General features: G+C 40.9%; 1 protein-coding gene across 1 annotated transcript in view; it reads right to left on the bottom strand.

The window, feature by feature from the left end:
- LOC125297051 overlaps window positions 1–3,053 on the bottom strand; it is a 32,211-nt gene extending 29,158 nt beyond the window's left edge. Inside the window, exons 1-2 of the mRNA XM_048247197.1 lie at window positions 2,906–3,053; window positions 610–652 (exon numbers count right to left, since the gene is read on the bottom strand). The gene's annotated coding sequence lies outside the window, so the exon portion shown is untranslated. The remainder of the gene's footprint in view (window positions 1–609; window positions 653–2,905) is intronic.
- Between the last annotated feature and the right edge of the window lie 15,686 nt (window positions 3,054–18,739).

Here is an 18,739-nt window from a genome sequence, read left to right as displayed (position 1 = left end):
GAATTTCCTGCTTTGGGCACATGAGCTCGCTGATGGAGAATAGGTGACTCACATTGAAGGATCAATCAGGGGTGCATTATTCCCTTTGCTACAACTACGGAGGTTAGCTTTTTACCAACGTGGTCGCCCTAGGCTACTATGCATCATTCAACTAACCAACATGTAAGTTACGTCTGTTTCCTAAAACATAGTAGCCTACTTTGTAAGTTTTGACCATGATAGTTTCCAAACTTCAGTAGTCTGGGCCAGAGCCATAGAGAGTTGCGACACTCAATGTCGCCGCCACGCGGTCACGTGGTTCACGTACGCTTCAACAGTTCCAAACAGCTCTCTGCGTGTCGTGTTATGTCGATGGGATAGACAGCAGCGAGTGCGTTATTGAACTGGAAACATTATTAGAACAAACCAAAAACGAGTGTTATTACGCGCGAACATGCTTACATTATAGTTTCAATTGCATATTGCGAGTATAATTGGTTTGCAACATCGATCTAACATATGTTCTTTGTAGTGCTAACATTGAACGTTTGTTTCCTTCCTTGCATGAGCTGTTATTGGATTCCTACATTTGCCTCCTGCATCACACTACATATAGCCTACTTTACTTACATTGTCAAAAAGTGTCCTTCTCAGTTGGTGTGGTGAGATGAAGCTGAAGGTATCAATAAGAATAAGATAAGAATCAATAATAACTTAAATGTGAAAAGTTTGATCAATACAGCAAGATAAGACACCCACTGTTTCAATAACACACTTGTAACTCAATAAGCAATCAACTGTTTCAATAAAATTTATATTTCAGCCGTCTGGTGAGACTACAGCAGTTTTCAATGTGTGTTTAAAACAAGAACAGGAACAAATGCAAAAAGAAGACTGGGAGGAAGGTATGGTGACTGCAACATAAAAAGGAGGGCTGACACTTATTTAGGTTTCCAAAAAATAAAAAGATTTCAGTTTGTGTATGAACTACACAAAAGACAATATGGAGGGGATGGGTAGCTCTCCATATACTCTGTACACCTATAAGAGGGACATGGTATGAAGGATGCAACACATTTGGCTGGAGTCAGGAGTGTTATGGGAGGTGTGGAAGATGCTGGATCACCACACCTCCCTTTGTGTAAGGGCCCCATTGTGTGGACCTCAAACATAAAAAATGATCTTATCTGACCATTCCAGCCATATATCGCACACCCTCTGTACCCTCTGATTCCTTGGTCCTGGATAAGCAGAACAGGCACAGTGGAGAATGGAGGGAGAGAACAGAGCAGCTAACACACAGTGTATACTTGGGACAACACATTCACACACGCTACATTAAGTCATTAGAAGAAACCTAAGCAAGAGGCCATCTCCAGCAAGAGGCCAGCTGGAGATGATTTACCCATACAGGGCCCACCATTTGCAAGGCTGGTTGGCCCACCATTTGCAAGGCCTCACGTCCACACAAAAAACTATAACAATAACATGAAGAATGATTTTGTTGGGGATCACTTTCAGAGTGATCTATGCCCTATTAACCTGACTAAGTGGAACTAGAACTCTCTAATTTGACACACTGCGCCAGTGCTACATACAATATGCAACAGGGAGGTACGTTTTCTCTCTCTTGGTGGGTGTTTCAGCTAGCCTAAGCCTATTATGTTTTATTAAAAGCCAGTGCATAATGGATCCAACTCAATATTGCACTTAATCACTGCATTGGTTTCGTTTACACGGAAATAATACCTAGCCTATATTTATGAGCTTACTTCTTGCAGGCACTGACAACTGGTTGAACTTGCCATAAACATGTCCTGGAACGCCATGAAATGGAATTTCCTGCTTTGAGCATGAGTTTACTGATGGACATTTTGTAGTCAAATCACTGTGTACTTTCCTTTAAAACATGCAGCACAAGCATTGTGCCTTCAAACAACACAACTTACTGTCAAATCGCTGTGTGCTTTCAATCGATCATTTCACTGGACAAAAAAAATGCAAACATAGTTTTCAGTATCAGGGGTTTCAGCCTTGATTTTTGCTCTCTGTGCCATTGCTTTCTAATGTTTCTGGTATCAATAAAATTATGAAAAGACTTAAATGTATTGAATTGTATTAATTTATCCAAAGATGTAACTATCAGTGACATGTAAGGCCTACAGTAACTAGGCCTACAGTCATTGAAGTACACCTTGTCATTTTTCATTGATACACACCTAAAGTAAATAGATAGACTTTTCAGCTTGTATACTGTCTTTTTCACCAAAAAGGCAAAAAACAGTACTTTCTCGGTGCCTTAGCGTCATGCTTGCAAATAGCAACAAAAAACATAGATGGTATCTCTTATCGATATTGCTGATTGAGAATTCTCACAGGGGATATTCAGTGACGTTACCAGTTCATAATTTTCAAGCAATATAAACTAGCTGTAGGCCTACATCAATGCTTTCCATTTGATCAACACAGTTAATCCAGTATAGAGTTTGGAGTCTTCGTGTGAAAACGGTGCTAAATGTTTTGGAAAAGGCTGTATAAAATGTGTTAAACCAATGAAAATGTGACATTTACAAGAGATGACTGCTGTGTTGAGAAGTTGAAAATCAAGATCAAGTGGATCTCAGTTTATCTAATGGCCTCCTTACACCAAACAACTTTGACAAGATTTGGGAAAGATTCTTGAGAGATTGGAGTCTTAAAAGATTGAATAAAAGAAGTAAAGATTGAATGGGGGTATTAGTTAAGATTTAAGTAAAGATTGAATGGGGGGTATTAGTTAAAAGACTACAATCTTTCAAGAATCTTTCCCAAATCTTGTCAAAGTTGTTTGGTGTAAAAGTGGCCATAAGCAGTCGAGGAAAAACTGTAATATGAGATCAGTTCTCGACCCAATAGGCTATAACTCACAAGTAGAGTTAAACCTTACCGTGCTCTGTGCAGTGATGGGCGAAGCAAAGTCTTTGTGAAACACTGGGACGTTTGATACAATTTTGCTGGAAAACGTCGACTACATTTCTATTCTATATCCGCCTATTGAGGTCAAAACGACACACATACAGTAGGCTACACTTTGCCAGGGCTACGTGCAATGTCGAAGTGTTTTATTACACAATATACACCAGGGCGGTAGCTTACAGTACGTTTTCTCTGCCGTGGTGGGTGTGTCAGATTTTGTAGGCTAGCCTACTAGATGCAGCGTAATAGGCTGTTGCACGTATTTGCTGTATTGGTTTCGTACGCATGAAAATAATACCTGGCCTGCATTTATGATCTTGCTTCCTGCATTCACTGCTAATTGGTTGAACTTTCCATAAACATTTCTTGGAACGCCATAAAATGGAATTTCCTGCTTTGGGCACATGAGCTCGCTGATGGAGAATAGGTGACTCACATTGAAGGATCAATCAGGGGTGCATTATTCCCTTTGCTACAACTACGGAGGTTAGCTTTTTACCAACGTGGTCGCCCTAGGCTACTATGCATCATTCAACTAACCAACATGTAAGTTACGTCTGTTTCCTAAAACATAGTAGCCTACTTTGTAAGTTTTGACCATGATAGTTTCCAAACTTCAGTAGGCTGGGCCAGAGCCATAGAGAGTTGCGACACTCAATGTCGCCGCCACGCGGTCATGTGGTTCACGTACGCTTCAACAGTTCCAAACAGCTCTCTGCGTGTCGTGTTATGTCGATGGGATAGACAGCAGCGAGTGCGTTATTGAACTGGAAACATTATTAGAACAAACCAAAAACGAGTGTTATTACGCGCGAACATGCTTACATTATAGTTTCAATTGCATATTGCGAGTATAATTGGTTTGCAACATCGATCTAACATATGTTCTTTGTAGTGCTAACATTGAACGTTTGTTTCCTTCCTTGCATGAGCTGTTATTGGATTCCTACATTTGCCTCCTGCATCACACTACATATAGCCTACTTTACTTACATTGTCAAAAAGTGTCCTTCTCAGTTGGTGTGGTGAGATGAAGCTGAAGGTATCAATAAGAATAAGATAAGAATCAATAATAACTTAAATGTGAAAAGTTTGATCAATACAGCAAGATAAGACACCCACTGTTTCAATAACACACTTGTAACTCAATAAGCAATCAACTGTTTCAATAAAATTTATATTTCAGCCGTCTGGTGAGACTACAGCAGTTTTCAATGTGTGTTTAAAAAAAGAACAGGAACAAATGCAAAACAAAGACTGGGAGGAAGGTATGGTGACTGCAACATAAAAAGGAGGGCTGACACTTATTTAGGTTTCCAAAAAATAAAAAGATTTCCGTTTGTGTATGAACTACACAAAAGACAATATGGAGGGGATGGGTAGCTCTCCATATACTCTGTACACCTATAAGAGGGACATGGTAAGAAGGATGCAACACATTTGGCTGGAGTCAGGAGTGTTATGGGAGGTGTGGAAGATGCTGGATCACCACACCTCCCTTTGTGTAAGGGCCCCATTGTGTGGACCTCAAACATAAAAAATGATCTTATCTGACCATTCCAGCCATATATCGCACACCCTCTGTACCCTCTGATTCCTTGGTCCTGGATAAGCAGAACAGGCACAGTGGAGAATGGAGGGAGAGAACAGAGCAGCTAACACACAGTGTATACTTGGGACAACACATTCACACACGCTACATTAAGTCATTAGAAGAAACCTAAGCAAGAGGCCATCTCCAGCAAGAGGCCAGCTGGAGATGATTTACCCATACAGGGCCCACCATTTGCAAGGCTGGTTGGCCCACCATTTGCAAGGCCTCACGTCCACACAAAAAACTATAACAATAACATGAAGAATGATTTTGTTGGGGATCACTTTCAGAGTGATCTATGCCCTATTAACCTGACTAGGCCTATACACTTTTCAGTTATCCAAAAAAGACATTTGTCTTACTTACAAATATCACTGACCTAATGAAAGGCAATAATGCCCTCTTGTTATATCAGTCTCTCTTCCATGCAAACTTCACAAAGTATTTGACAAATTACTTGGCAGACAAAGCAGTCAAAATTATTACATCAAGAACACCAACACAAAATGCAAAATTACTGAAAACTGCATGAACTGAAACCTGAAATCGATCATCAGTTCTATACTTCTATACACCACTGTCCCACGACCACGCTCGTGCCACACTCGCCTACCGCTTGTACCACTGCCCTGTTTGGAACAGTGATAGTGGCACAGGACTGGGCTGGCAAGGGACACAAGAGCCACGGACCAGTAACAACAACAATAACTTATAGCCTAGTCTAGGTTTTGCTCCTACTGCTTCCCCTGAAATTCATAACTGAAATCCCCTCGTTCACGAGTCGTGGACACTAACCTACTTCATGTCATGCTCAGCCCACGGTTCACTTCGCTATAAAACTCGCCGTCTAGCAAGCTAATCTATATCATGTTTAAAGAAAATATTCATATACATTTGCTCCATTTTTCACCAAAAGAGCGTTAATCACAAACCCATTGATAACCACCACATCTGAATATAGAGTTACGTGTTACTGTGTAACGTCGGTGTCTTTTGGACTGAGTGCTAGCCTCCCAGAATGCAATGTGTGTGAATGCTGGATTGTGTAATGTCGGTTTTAGTGAGTGTAATTGCGTTTACCATGTCATGTATGTGTTAGCTTGTGTAGTCTTTATTTAGGTTGTACCTCATATGTTTTACCCGGTGTATTGTTTGTGACTACCCTGTTCGTGTATCGTGCTTGTTTTATTGACTTCCCTTGTGTTTCCTATGTAATGGCATCTTGGTCTATGTGTATGAATGATTCCTGCTTCCGTGAATAAATCTTTGATTGGACAATTTAGTCAGGTAGAACTTTGTGGAATTTTGGCATAAGTGTGACGTAAGGTAATAATGCAATTTTTTTTTTCATAAATTGATAGGTAAGGGGGTGTCCTTTCAGAATCTGACGGGTGCCGCTCCGGCAACCTTGAGCATTTTCTTTAAAGTTACATCATCTGCCACACCCTTTTTTGTTCATAGAAAATCATCTAAATATATAAACCCATCATGTATGGTATCAAATTAAACCTCTTCTCATGCAGAAATCAGCTTTGACAATCAAAAAGGTGAAGAAAATAGTTCAGGTCCCTCCAGAGAACAAAAAACCTTTTGCAAAGTGACTTTTAAGGTCAAATAAGGTTCCTTTTTGCCGCGTAATAGCTTATACCTCTAAATCGTGTCATGTTTGGTATTAAATTAAATACATTATGGAACTGCCATGTAGCTTAATACATACAGGAATGCAATCATTCAATAGTAATTCATTTTAATATTAATATTATAGCAAGTCTGATGTACCCGAGTTCACCAACTTGCGGGTTAGTAAGCATGTTAGCTTTAATTTCCCTTGAATCAGTTGCTGAATTTCAGACAGCAATGTTGTGAGGTACTTCCCAGTTAGTTAGTGCATTAATTATAACTGTCCTTGGATTTCCCCCCAGAATTACAGACAACAATATTTTTCATCCTAACATTTTTTAATGCTTTAAAAACAGACATCATAGTCCAGGATTGATACAAACTAGTCTGAGTTAGGAGGTAATTGCCAGTTAGTCAGCACATTAACTATAATGGTCCTTGAATTTGCTCCCTTAATTAGAGAAAACTGCAAAGTTGATTACAGGAGGAGAGGACAGAATCAAGAAAATTATTTCTTCCAGTATTGCAAGGAATGACACGTATAATTTGTCACTCCCCTTTACTTGCAAATAGCAACACAGAACAGACATGGCATATGGATAATGAATGATTACTGATTGAATACTTGTGCAAATGTTTATTATATTATTCACTGAATTTTAAGCAGGGTTCATGTGGCATGTGAAGAAGCTAATAACTGTGTGTGTGTGAGTGAGTGACAGGGAGGAGTAACAGGTTGAGTGAGTTTAGCTCTTGTGTTTGCTTCTCGGTACATCTCTCTCTCTCTCTCTCTCTCTCTCTCTCTCTTTCTCTCTCTCTCTCTCTCTCTCTCATCTCATTTCAAAAGCTTGGGGCAGGTAAACCATTGAACTGATGTTTTATGTGGCCATATCTACAGTGACTGGTTATTGACTTTGCCACTCCCAATTGTAAAGGTGGGAGAGAGGGAGAGAGAGAGAGAGAGAGAGAGAGAGAGAGAGAGAGATACTGATCCAAACCACCTCTCAAAAGAGTTTGTTTACCAATTGCAACTTCTAACAATCAAAAATCACACTGTATTATCCACATGTACACTTATCAACACTAGGAACCATTTAATACCACTGGTATTGTTATAAACATTGGACATTAACAGTGGTTAATTTGGCAGGTGGGGGAACCCTATAATCCAGTGTTGATGCAAAAATGACTCACCGTTGGACAACATATTGAGTATCGTGGTGTAGCAATACTTTTTGGACAATAATTGCAAGCTTCTTGGTCACCTCTGTACACACAAAAAAATAACTCACCATTTATTTTAACAATATCATTGCGCTATCGGTATGAAGGAATATGTTTATTATTAATTTATCTGAGGTGGCGGAACTGTGTTCCTCCCCATTCCCCCCCACTTTAACCCCTGGACATTAACCTCCATCATCATCAACTATATGTTCTGAATGCCTTTTTTAAAAATCTGATACCGCATGGAGCAGTCCACCTCACCGAGATCACATAATTCATAGTTTACCCACCTCTTATTTTACCACTACATCCCTGACTGTAAATGAGAGGTACATTGCAATCTATAGCCTACAATGTTGATGTAGCCTCTGAACTGCAGAACCAGTGAGCTAGAGATTATAACTAAAATAATACGGCCACCTACTGGAAGGTGTTTATTCTGCAATGGTATCAGAAGTGATAGTACTTACTTACAGTATATGAGGAATTTAATTCATTGGCCTGAAGGACAGTTTTCCTTTTGACCATGTAAGAAGGAGAGAGAGAGAGAGATTTGAATTCCTTTGAAGTTTTTTTCTATGCATTGTACTGTATATGCTACATAGTACAGTACTAGTGAGGTCTCCTGCACCAGTGAATGGAATGGAGAGCACTGCTGAGTACTACAGTGAGGTCTCCTGCTTTCTCTTTACGGTCTGTCTGTCTGTCTTGTATGTTGTTTGTCTTTCTCTTTACTGTCTTGCCTTGAATGCTGTTCTGTCTGTCCCTGTCTTCAAGGGATGTCTGTCTCTTCTTGTCTTCATTCATCTGTCTTCATACAGAAATGTTGTTCTGTCTTCATGTATTTGAGGGTTGTCTGTCTGTCTGTCCTTGACTTTGAGATGTTGTCTGTCTGTCTGTCTGTCCTTTACTTTGAGATGTTGTCTGTCTGTCCGTTCTTGACTTTGAGATGTTGTCTGTCTGTCTGTCCTTGACTTTGAGATGTTGTCTGTCTGTCTGTCCTTGACTTTGAGATGTTGTCTGTCTGTTCTTGACTTTGAGAGGTTGTCTGTCTGTCTGTCCTTGACTTTGAGAGGTTGTCTGTCTGTCTGTCCTTAACTTTGAGAGGTTGTCTGTCTCTCTGTTCTTGGCTTTGAGAAGCTGTTGTTCTCTCTCTGGTCTGTCTGTCTATCTTCATTCCGGGCATGATTGAGGAGAAGAGCAGAAAAGGCTGAGGCTGCACATCTAGCCGACTGGGTTTTATGGTGCATAAAGGCCAATGAGTGCATTTGGCTGCATAGACAACAGGTGTATATACCGTAGGTGTCTCGATGTGTGGTGGCGGTATTCTCGTGTGAGTATTGCGAATGAGAGAATATGTCAAATAATAATATTATTAAAAAGTTTGACTTGTAAAAAATAATATTATTAACCCTTACAACCCTAAGCTGTTTTTAGGGCATTTTCACTACCTTTATTCATAAGGATTTATTCTGGTCATTGTAAGTGCCACACACACATATTATATATTGTTTTTTTTTCAGCAGAGTCTAGGCTATCCAGATCTGCCATTTCATGTATTAGTACTAGCATTGATTTTATTTTGATTTTTAAAGAATTAAAATATAAAAATCATATTATAAAAATTCTTATATTTTGACCTGTATCTCACCACAGCAAGCTCATAGCTCTACATGTATTTCATGTGTGTGTAGGGCAGACTGTCCTGAAACGGGCAATATAATTGCGATGTTGGAGGGATACTCTGGGGCTGAGCAATTTACAGAAATATGTGGTGTGTGATTTACGGAAATAAATGCCATTTTTTATTTAGCAATGAAAAATGACCATTCTGCGCTCCATATCTGTGACACGAACTGATCTGACCTGACTTGACCCAAGTTTGCCTGTTAGCATGTGTGACTATGGTGTATGCACTCATGATGATTCTCAACTTTTTACTGCATTGCCATGAACAAAGTAAAGGCAAAAAAGGTGTTTCTTTGTTGAACAAATTGGGATGCAATGTGAGCCTTGAATTGGATGCCCTGCAGGAATTTGCTAGGATCTCAAAACCGGATTATAAACATGCTTTGCCACAAAAACAGACAAAAACGTGGGGTAAGTCCAGCTATATGAAGTTATTATTTTGCTGTGACTTCGTCTGTTTTATAACCCAGAAGGATGTATTTGGTATCAAATAATAGCTCTGTGTCTCCTCTTCCATCTAACATACGTGGCATATATATCCGATCACGGGTCCGAGTAATTACTCCGAGAGTAATGGGTGTGCAGCGTTGGTTTGTGTACATGACGTTAATATTTTGCAGTCACTTCGTCTGTTTTTATAAGCCAGAAAGATCGATATCCATGGTACCAATGGATAGCCCTGTTTCTCCTCTTTCATCTGATATGCTTGCCATATCTATGCGATCACGGGTTCGCGAATAATTCAAACGAGAGTAATGGGTGCGCAGGTGAACGCAGAGAAGTATAGACTTTAAATATGATGCAATTTTATTTAATTTCATGATTTTTTTTAATTTTCATACTTGATCGTAGAGACAAGTGCATAGTCTCATAGTTTGGAAAGCCCCACTTCTTCTCTGTCATAAAATAAAGGTTTTATCTCGTTGTGATGAACAGTCGCGTAGCAATGTAACAGAGAAGAAAGGGTGTGTTTTTTGACGCACTTTGCGTCAATCGGGTTCTAAGGGTTAAAATGAGTTTTGTTTGTTGAGTTAGCTTAATATTATTGTGCTTTATTTGACAAAAACAAACGAGACAACAAACGAGGTGTGTGTGTGTGTCACATCATTGCATTCCACATATTTTCCATGTGAGCACTTCTCTCTTACATGGCTGAGAGTGAGTATTAAGCAGGTCCCGCCACAGGCAGCAGCCATTGCTGCAGGGGGGGGGGGGTGACATCACGCTGGGAGATGTAAAGGCAAAGAATGTACACAAAGCTGACACGTATAGGAAAGTGGTAGGTCAAAGAGTCGCTCAGCGTGTGGCTTAAAACTTCATTCATTTATTTATTTATTTGACTATTTTGTTTTTCAAAAGAAAAAAATGTTGCAGGTGGCGCAGATTGAGTGTAGTGGTTGTGTTAGTGGTTTGGTTCTTATAAGGCCCATTCATGTGCCCGTTCATGGTCAGCAACGGTCTGTACGGATAGCCTTCAGCCCTTTGTCCATCCTCTACGTTAATTTTTTCCTTCTTTTTCCACGGAACCTGAACACACCACCATAAAATCTTGCAGGAACAGAGCAATGTATGAATCTTGCAGCTTTATGTTCTGTATGAAAAGGGAGCTTGAATGAGGCTTTATTGGCACAACGTCAAGGCCTCATTTCCATGGGCTCGGTCTGAAGTGCTTACTGGACTCACACTAATCTGTGTGTCTTTCTCACAGGCAAGTCACACAATTGAGAAGGTGCATTAAAAATGGTTTTATTTGCTCTGATCTTAAAGGGCTTAGCAGTGAACTGTTGAGTTGTTCCGGAAGAATCTGTTAAACAGAACCAAAAGTGATGACACAGCAAACACAGATACACACACACACAGACACACACATACACACACACACACACACAGAGAGGAGGCAGAATCATAAACAGGGGGTTGTTATGAGAGATTTTCAGGGCCGAGGCTCTTTTTATTTGACAGAGGCCACTGAGCCCCCCCCCCCCCACACACACACTTACTTTAGATTTTACCTGCACACTTATTGTACATTGCTCTCACCCACACTTAGTCATTCTCTTTCATTTCAATTCTGTCTTTCATAAACACAGACAAACACACACACACACTCACACTCACACAGTGCATCCCCCCAAATACACACACACACACACTCTCACTCTTTCTCTATCACTCACTAACTTTTGGACTTTTTCCTTCTCCATGCAGTTTTACTGTCCTGTGGGAGGGACAGCACTCAGCAGCCAGCAGATATGAGAAGAGACAAGAAAAAGGAGAAGAAGTGATAAATAAGTGATATCACTTCTCCTTTTTCTTGTCTCTTCTCCTACTGTATCTGTTGCTGAACCAAGAAAACTTAACCAGTACAATCTTAATCCAGGGGACATTGTAGGTGATGTCTATGTGTTATGGAAGTTATGGAATTGTTACATATGTGACTTCAGTCTTGTACAAATGTATGCAGTATGTCAGGAACATGTTTATATGTTTATACAATATATCAATGGGAACGTGCTCGAACAGCAATACACAGGAACATTACCCAGCAACATTGCTCAAAAAATTATTACAGCAGGAGGAACAGCAGGGGGAAGTGACGCTCTGGCCTGGCCTACTCTCAGCAGTAAAACAGCAGGTGTTCCTCAGGCCTGGCCTACTCTCAGCAGTAAAACAGCAGGTGTTCCTCAGACCTGGTTATCACAGCAGTAGAACAGCAGGTGTTCCTCAGGCCTGGTTATCACAGCAGTAGAACAGCAGGTGTTCTTCAGGCCTGGTTATCACAGCAGTAGAACAGCAGGTGTTCTCAGGCCTGGTTATCACAGCAGTAGAACAGCAGGGGGAAGTGTCGCTCAGGCCTGGTTATCACAGCAGTAGAACAGCAGGGGGAAGTGTCGCTCAGGCCTGGTTATCACAGCAGTAGAACAGCAGGGGGAAGTGTCGCTCAGGCCTGGTTATCTCAGCAGTAGAACAGCAGGGGGAAGTGTCGCTCAGCGCTAGGCTACTCTCAGTTCCCTCAACTCCACAGAGCAGTCTAGGATTGAGCTGCTCAGGCCCCACGGTCCACACTCTCCTGAGCAATCTAGACTTGTGCCGTGAGGTGAGCGAGAGGAGGAGAGGAGAGCTTGAGCTTCATGGCTAATTCAATTCCTTTAGATGGGGTTTCAGGAAGTTTGCTTTATTTGCTTCCGTTTGTTCCATTTGACTGAGCTTCAGCTACCGCCGCAGATTTTATTCACTGATATTTAATTAAGTTGGATCATCCTTGTGTAATTTTGAATTGGTTGCTATAGTTACCATTGGACATTGCCAGAGCACTGATATGGAACAGTGGTTAAACTTTACTTTTTATTATCAGACCTACTTTCTTCAGGTGTCCCATGATACAGAGCTAATAGCCACCTGCCAGCCCATTAGAATAATAGTACCATCTGTAGCTGAGTTTTAAATGCTTGCAGAGTTGTTGCTGAATAATGCATCTATACACCGCTCACACAGATTCTCAGATTACTATGGACAGTTCTGTGCCAGCTCTCTCTCTCTCTGTCTCTCTCTCTCTCCCTGTGTGTGCCTGTGTGTATGTCTGAACATGACAGGACTGATGTATACACAATAACCAAATGGACGAAGAGGAATATATCTCTGGATGATGAATCGAGGGAACTAACTATGTGGTGGATATAAAGATAAATCAATAAAAGGCTGGATGTTGTCTCTGCAATGTAACTTGTATCACTAAGCACAACAGTTATGCTTAATTACAGAATCAGTTAATTACTATGAACCACAACAACAGTAAGCTACCATAAAAATTCTAATATAAGCATCCCATACTGTAAATAGCTGTCATTGTAAACACAACATGGAGGGAGGACTCGGGGCCTGTTTATGAGCAGGGGAAGGCACAGCTACAGCTATTACTCCAGCGGGCTGATGGCCAAGAAGCATCTTTGCCCAGAGTTGACGTGACTGGAAATGAGCCTTATTATGGGGGGGTAGGGAGGGAAATGCAGCTTTTCAGAGGGGCACTTATCCTAATAACTGCTGTCTAAACCAGATATGGGAGGTTTGGGGTGTGGATGGATGGGTCGGTGTGTGTGTGTGTGTGTATTTGTGTATGTGTGTGTGGGGGGGGGTTGTTTCAGAGGTATTGCCAGATATATTAGGTTTAACAAGAGAGGTTAATGAATGTGCAGCTGTCCAGAGAGACAGAGGAGGGGTTGCGTAAGTCTTGGTCCTTTCATCACATACTTTTCGATTCTTTTATGTGACCTTGGTGTTTCATTTTAGTTTCTACTTTTAACTCAATCTGTTGACTTGTTTATGTTTAGTGTTAAAACTAAAGCGAAATAAAGTGGCATGAGTCATTTGAACGGCCAATTTATTTTGTTTGGTTCTAAAACTCTCTATCGCTAATTTTAAAAACATTAAAAAGTAATGTTATTTACTTGTGTATTTCAGGTGATATCAATAAATTTGCAGATGTGTTGTTTTGATTGAATACAAATAAATCAAATAACAATACCCAAATTACTTTGAAAACAAAATGTAAAACAATTATTTATGAAAATTAAGTTAAATGGTGGATAGCATTTTGGAAACAAACTTCTTTCTCTTCAAATACACTTCACTTTTAAGATACAAATATACTTCTCTTTTAAAACAGTTTCATGGACATTTATTTCAGCATGGATTTAGGTTTGTTAAAATAAATCTACTCATACCCACTTAATTATGGGGATGTACATTAATGGATAAGTCTAAGAATGTATGGATCATTCCATAGGTTAACACTTAAGGGACCTTCAGGTCTTAAAGGTGTCTCTTGATTGCTTCTCTTATTGATCTAACTTCCTATTCCCTCCTAATATTCTCCTGGCCTGTTTTCACAGAGGGCTTTATTCATTCCCATCCTCTCCTCTCATTCCGTGGTTAGAGAGAGACAGGGAAGGAGGGAGAGAGAGATAGAGACACAGAGAGAGAGAGGGAGGGAGGGAGAGAGAGATAGAGACACAGAGAGAGAGAGGGAAGGAGGGAGAGAGAGATAGAGACACAGAGAGAGAGAGGGAGGGAGGAAGAAAGGGCAGGAGAGAGAATAAGAGAAAACACACATATGCATATGCACACAGAAACCTACACACACACACACACACACGCGTGTGCACACACACACACACACACACACACACATGCTAGTTAACAATCTCTAATTGCTTCCACCCCCCACCATCCCCGGGGAGCTCCCTGATTAAACCTAAAGGGCACCCCATGTGACGGTAGGCTACCTCTGGCGTGATCTTAATATGACTGAGCAGATCCAAGGGTTGTGGTCATCAATAATGCAGCACTTCCTGTTTGCCAGGAAGATGGGTTGGAGTAACTAGTCCCCGCAGATTTTCCAAGCCGTGCTCTGCTGACGCGAGTCCAGATAGCGCTAGGTTAAGGTCACCTCTGCTGGAGAGCGCATGCAAGAGTGTGTGTGTGTGTGTGTGTTTGTCTGTGGGATATGTGTGTGAGTGCAAGCTTAGTCAAATATAATGATTTAGTCACCTGAATCATCAACTAGCCTACAATGTCAACAGGAGGGATGCTATAGCTATAGGCTAACCTAACTTGGTGTAACCCACTTTCAGTGTCAGGCTGGTCTAACACGCACAGATAAGAGAATGGTGTGTCCGCTCTATCTAACTTTAAGGTAGACCGCTAATAAGCTAATTTCCTGATAAAGTTGGCGTATTCCTTTAATGTCCCCGTAATTCATCCCGTTAGGGATTGGAGTCAGTGCGTTGCCCTTGCCTGTGTTTTATGGGCACCCATAAACACCTGTGCCAGTTACCCATCATGCATCAGTGATATATGCCTTTAGGTGAATAAATGAAAGAATGGCAAAAAACTCCCAAGTTAATTGCTTCAGGATGAGTGAATGATGAATTGATGAGTGAATGATGAATTGATGAATGAATGGATGGGATGAATGAACAAACGAGCGAATGCATGTGCATAGTTGATGAGATCCCAAAATATATCCACCATGTCGTAAATTTTTAGAGTCAAGACTAGCTTTACTTACTGCATCATGTAACACATTAGCATTTAATTTAGTCTCATTTAAGAGGCCAGCGTGTGATGAGTGGCTCCCAAAGCTGTCTGCTAGTTGGTGATAAAATGGCACAATTAGCTGTTAGCTGTTAGACACTGCTGCTGCCTCAGCTGTTCTGACTTCTGTGGTCTCTCAGCCAGGGAGTCCTCCGAGACCCACTCAAAGTAGCTGAGGGTGGGTTAAGAGAGGATAACCTCACTGTCCCGCTTCAGGTCCACTGGTGATCTGAAATGCATGTAAAGATGAGTGAGTTCTACATGTGGTAAGTATGCTAACGTCACACGAGAGAATGTCCTCACACCAGGAGTCTAGCTCCCAATTTGTTTAATTAAAACCAACAATGTATTTTGCCTGAAGAAGACCCAGATGGGTTGACACATTGTTGGTTTTATAAAAAAAAAAGAACTGGGAACTAGACTCCAGTGTGCAGACATTCACTCCTTTTTTGACATTTTGTTTTTCTGTATACTTTGTCCTGCACCTGGCCTAAAGAAGGGTGGGATGTGCACAACCACTCTTTCAGAAGTATGCTAATGTCCTAATATGCTAATGCAGTATGCTAATGTCCTAATATGCAGTATGACTAAGTAAGCAACTTTGTTGGTTGCAATGCAATTTCCCATTGCCAACCAACTAAGTTACTAACAGGTTAGCAACTATGGTTTTGGGGAACACACCCCTAATCTGTAATATGTAAATACCCTTCGTGTGAATTTTCAGGATCTAGACTCTGTTCGAGGCTTCAACTTGTTACACTAAAATGTATTAGTCTTCTTGTGCTTGCCCCAGGTGTTTGAGACCTTAGGCTCTGTAGAACACTTTCATGCGATGGAGCTAAATAAGTTAGTGGATTACTTTTCTCTGGACTGTGGTGATTAAAATCAGTGTCCAGACAACCAAATTGTAGGACCGTCTGCTTTGTTGCTTTAACCTGACACGGGAGAACAAAGAAATTAAATGAAATTAATGTAGAAAAACAAGAGCTGGTGTACAGCAGCTGGGTGGTTGACATGATATGGCCTTTTTTTGGTCCAATGTGTCAAAGATAGGTAAATTATAAAAAATATATCAAAAACTATGGTGATATTGTTCAAATGCTGTTTTATATGAACATACAGAGCATTCATGGGATTAATCTTCCATTTTTTCACAATTTTCAGCCAAACCAGAAAAAAGCTCATATGGCGTGACTGTCCCAGTCACATTTTACAAATTTTGATTTTGAATAAAAACAAGAAAATTAATTCATTTTCTGTTTATTCAATCATATATTGATAACCCAGATGCCTACTTGTGAGTCTGCTTGACTAAAAGTTCAGGCATAATATTGTGAAGCCACCCTTAACTAAAACACTTTGTCCCAGAAATGGATATCATATATATTATATAAAGAGAATAAACTCAAAGGGGAACTACAAACATTCAGATTGAAGCCCACCATTGAGAAGAGAAAAACTCAGGGAACCCAAGAGCTATACAATATTTGGTGGCATTCTGTTTTGCATAGTTGTGATTTCTAAAAGTGAACCTTTACATGATATACCCGTCTTAAACTGTCTTTTGTTGTCTTTTGGACTGACAATGGGAGGAGGGGCTTGGGATCGGTCAATTAATGGATAAACACACGTGCGTGTGTGCACACACAACACACATACACACACACACACACACATGCTACAGATGATTCCCATTAGAGAAATATACTGTACTTGTGGATAAAAAGGGATGTGGGCAGTGGGCAGCCGTGGCCCACTGGTTGGCACTCTGGACTTGTAACTGGAGGATTGCTGGTTCGAGCCCCAACCAGTGGGCCACGGCTGAAGTGCCCTTGAGCAAGGCACCTAACCCCTCACTGCTCCCCGAGCGCCGCTGTGGTTGCAGGCAGCTCACTGTGCCGGGATTAGTGTGTGCTTCACCTCACTGTGTGTTCACTGTGTGCTGTGTGTATTTCACTAATTCACGGATTGGGTTAAATGCAGAGACCAAATTTCCCTCACGGGATCAAAAGAGTATATATACTTATACTTATGTAAGCATACACACACAAAGATATTCCCACCTGTATGCCCTATACTCACTTTATCTGTGCAAGCATGCACCCAAAAACACACACACACACACATGCACACACACAGAGAGCACACAGCTGAGTCGCACAACTTTGTCCTCATTCTCCTCAACCATTCTCCTCTGCATGGCTGAGGGCGCGTCTGAAATGCCATGAGTAAATAATGGGAGGCAGCAGCAGATGGGTATGAGTGGAGCCATTAAACATTCATCTGCTAATTTCTTAAGCCTTTTGGCTTTCTTCCATTTCATTTATGGACTCTTTCTTTCTTTCATTCTTTCATTCTTTCTTTCTTTCTTTCCTTCCTTCCTTCCTTCTTTCTTTAGCATTTGATTTTATTTATTTCTTATAGGGTTCCCTTCCCAAGTAACCTAGCCTTTTTTTCTCTCTTTATTTTGTTCTTTATTTATGTATGTATTTATTTATTTTTCTTACTTGATTTTACTTATGCTCTTTCAGGGGCCTTCAGATACAACATGATAACAACAGCTGTTTTTAAACCCATTATGGCTCTGTGCCACGCAACAAAGGTTCGTCGTGGCATCGAGCTAGGGAACGTACTGTATGATCAAAGTTCAACATTGTTGAACACTGTGGTGACTTCCGTTTTGTTTATTGTTGTTGAACCTATCAATCAGTCCCATTGATCTCTTTGTATCTGCCACATCCAAGGTGCATCATTTCATCATTTAATCATTTAGTGATTCTATCTGATTAAGTAAGTATATATACTCTTTTGATCCCGTGAGGGAAATTTGGTCTCTGCATTTATCCCAATCTGTGAATTAGTGAAACCCACTCAGCACACAGTGAACACACAGTGAGGTGAAGCAAACACTAAACCCGGTGCAGTGAGCTGCCTGCAACAACAGCGGTGCTCGGGGAGCAGTGAGGGGTTAGGTGCCTTGCTCAAGGGCACGTCAGCCGTGCCTACTGGTTGGGGCTCGAACCGGCAACCCTCCGGTTACAAGTCCGAATCGCTAACCAGTAGGCCACGGCTGCCTAGACTACTGCTAATAACAATTTTATTTCCCCCTGTCTGGAGATTATTGTATTTTTCTGTTCTATTTGTGTGGAGTCCAAAGAATATGACCGCAGATGGATATTAAGTCATTTTTACAAGTAGCATTTTCTGTCCGGAAACTCTTCAGTTTGAGCAAAAGTGTGAAAACTCGGTTCCGGTTCCGGCCGAGTATGGAGTAGACGCAAAAACTGAATGATCCCGCTACTTTTCATCTAAAACTTTGTTAAATAACCCTTTTATTGTTTTAAAACAACCCAGTGTGACATTGTACAATTTCCTCATCCTACAAGAACCTGTTGCATATGGCTGCTAGATCTGCTAAACAGAACAAAAAAGCGCGGTCAAGGACGGGACAGTGGCGACATCCAGTGACTCAACATGACAGCTCTAACTAGCCTGCTGGAGCAACACCGGGCTGCCCTGTCAATGGAGTTCAAGTCTGCCATCTCAACATTAGAGGTAAAACTAGATCGGGTACAGGCTAAA

This window comes from Alosa alosa, chromosome 7 (assembly GCF_017589495.1).
Source record: "Alosa alosa isolate M-15738 ecotype Scorff River chromosome 7, AALO_Geno_1.1, whole genome shotgun sequence".
NCBI classification, from domain to species: domain Eukaryota; kingdom Metazoa; phylum Chordata; class Actinopteri; order Clupeiformes; family Clupeidae; genus Alosa; species Alosa alosa.
The sequence above is the reverse complement of the archived record's forward strand: the minus strand, read 5'-3'. Positions and strand labels throughout refer to the sequence as shown.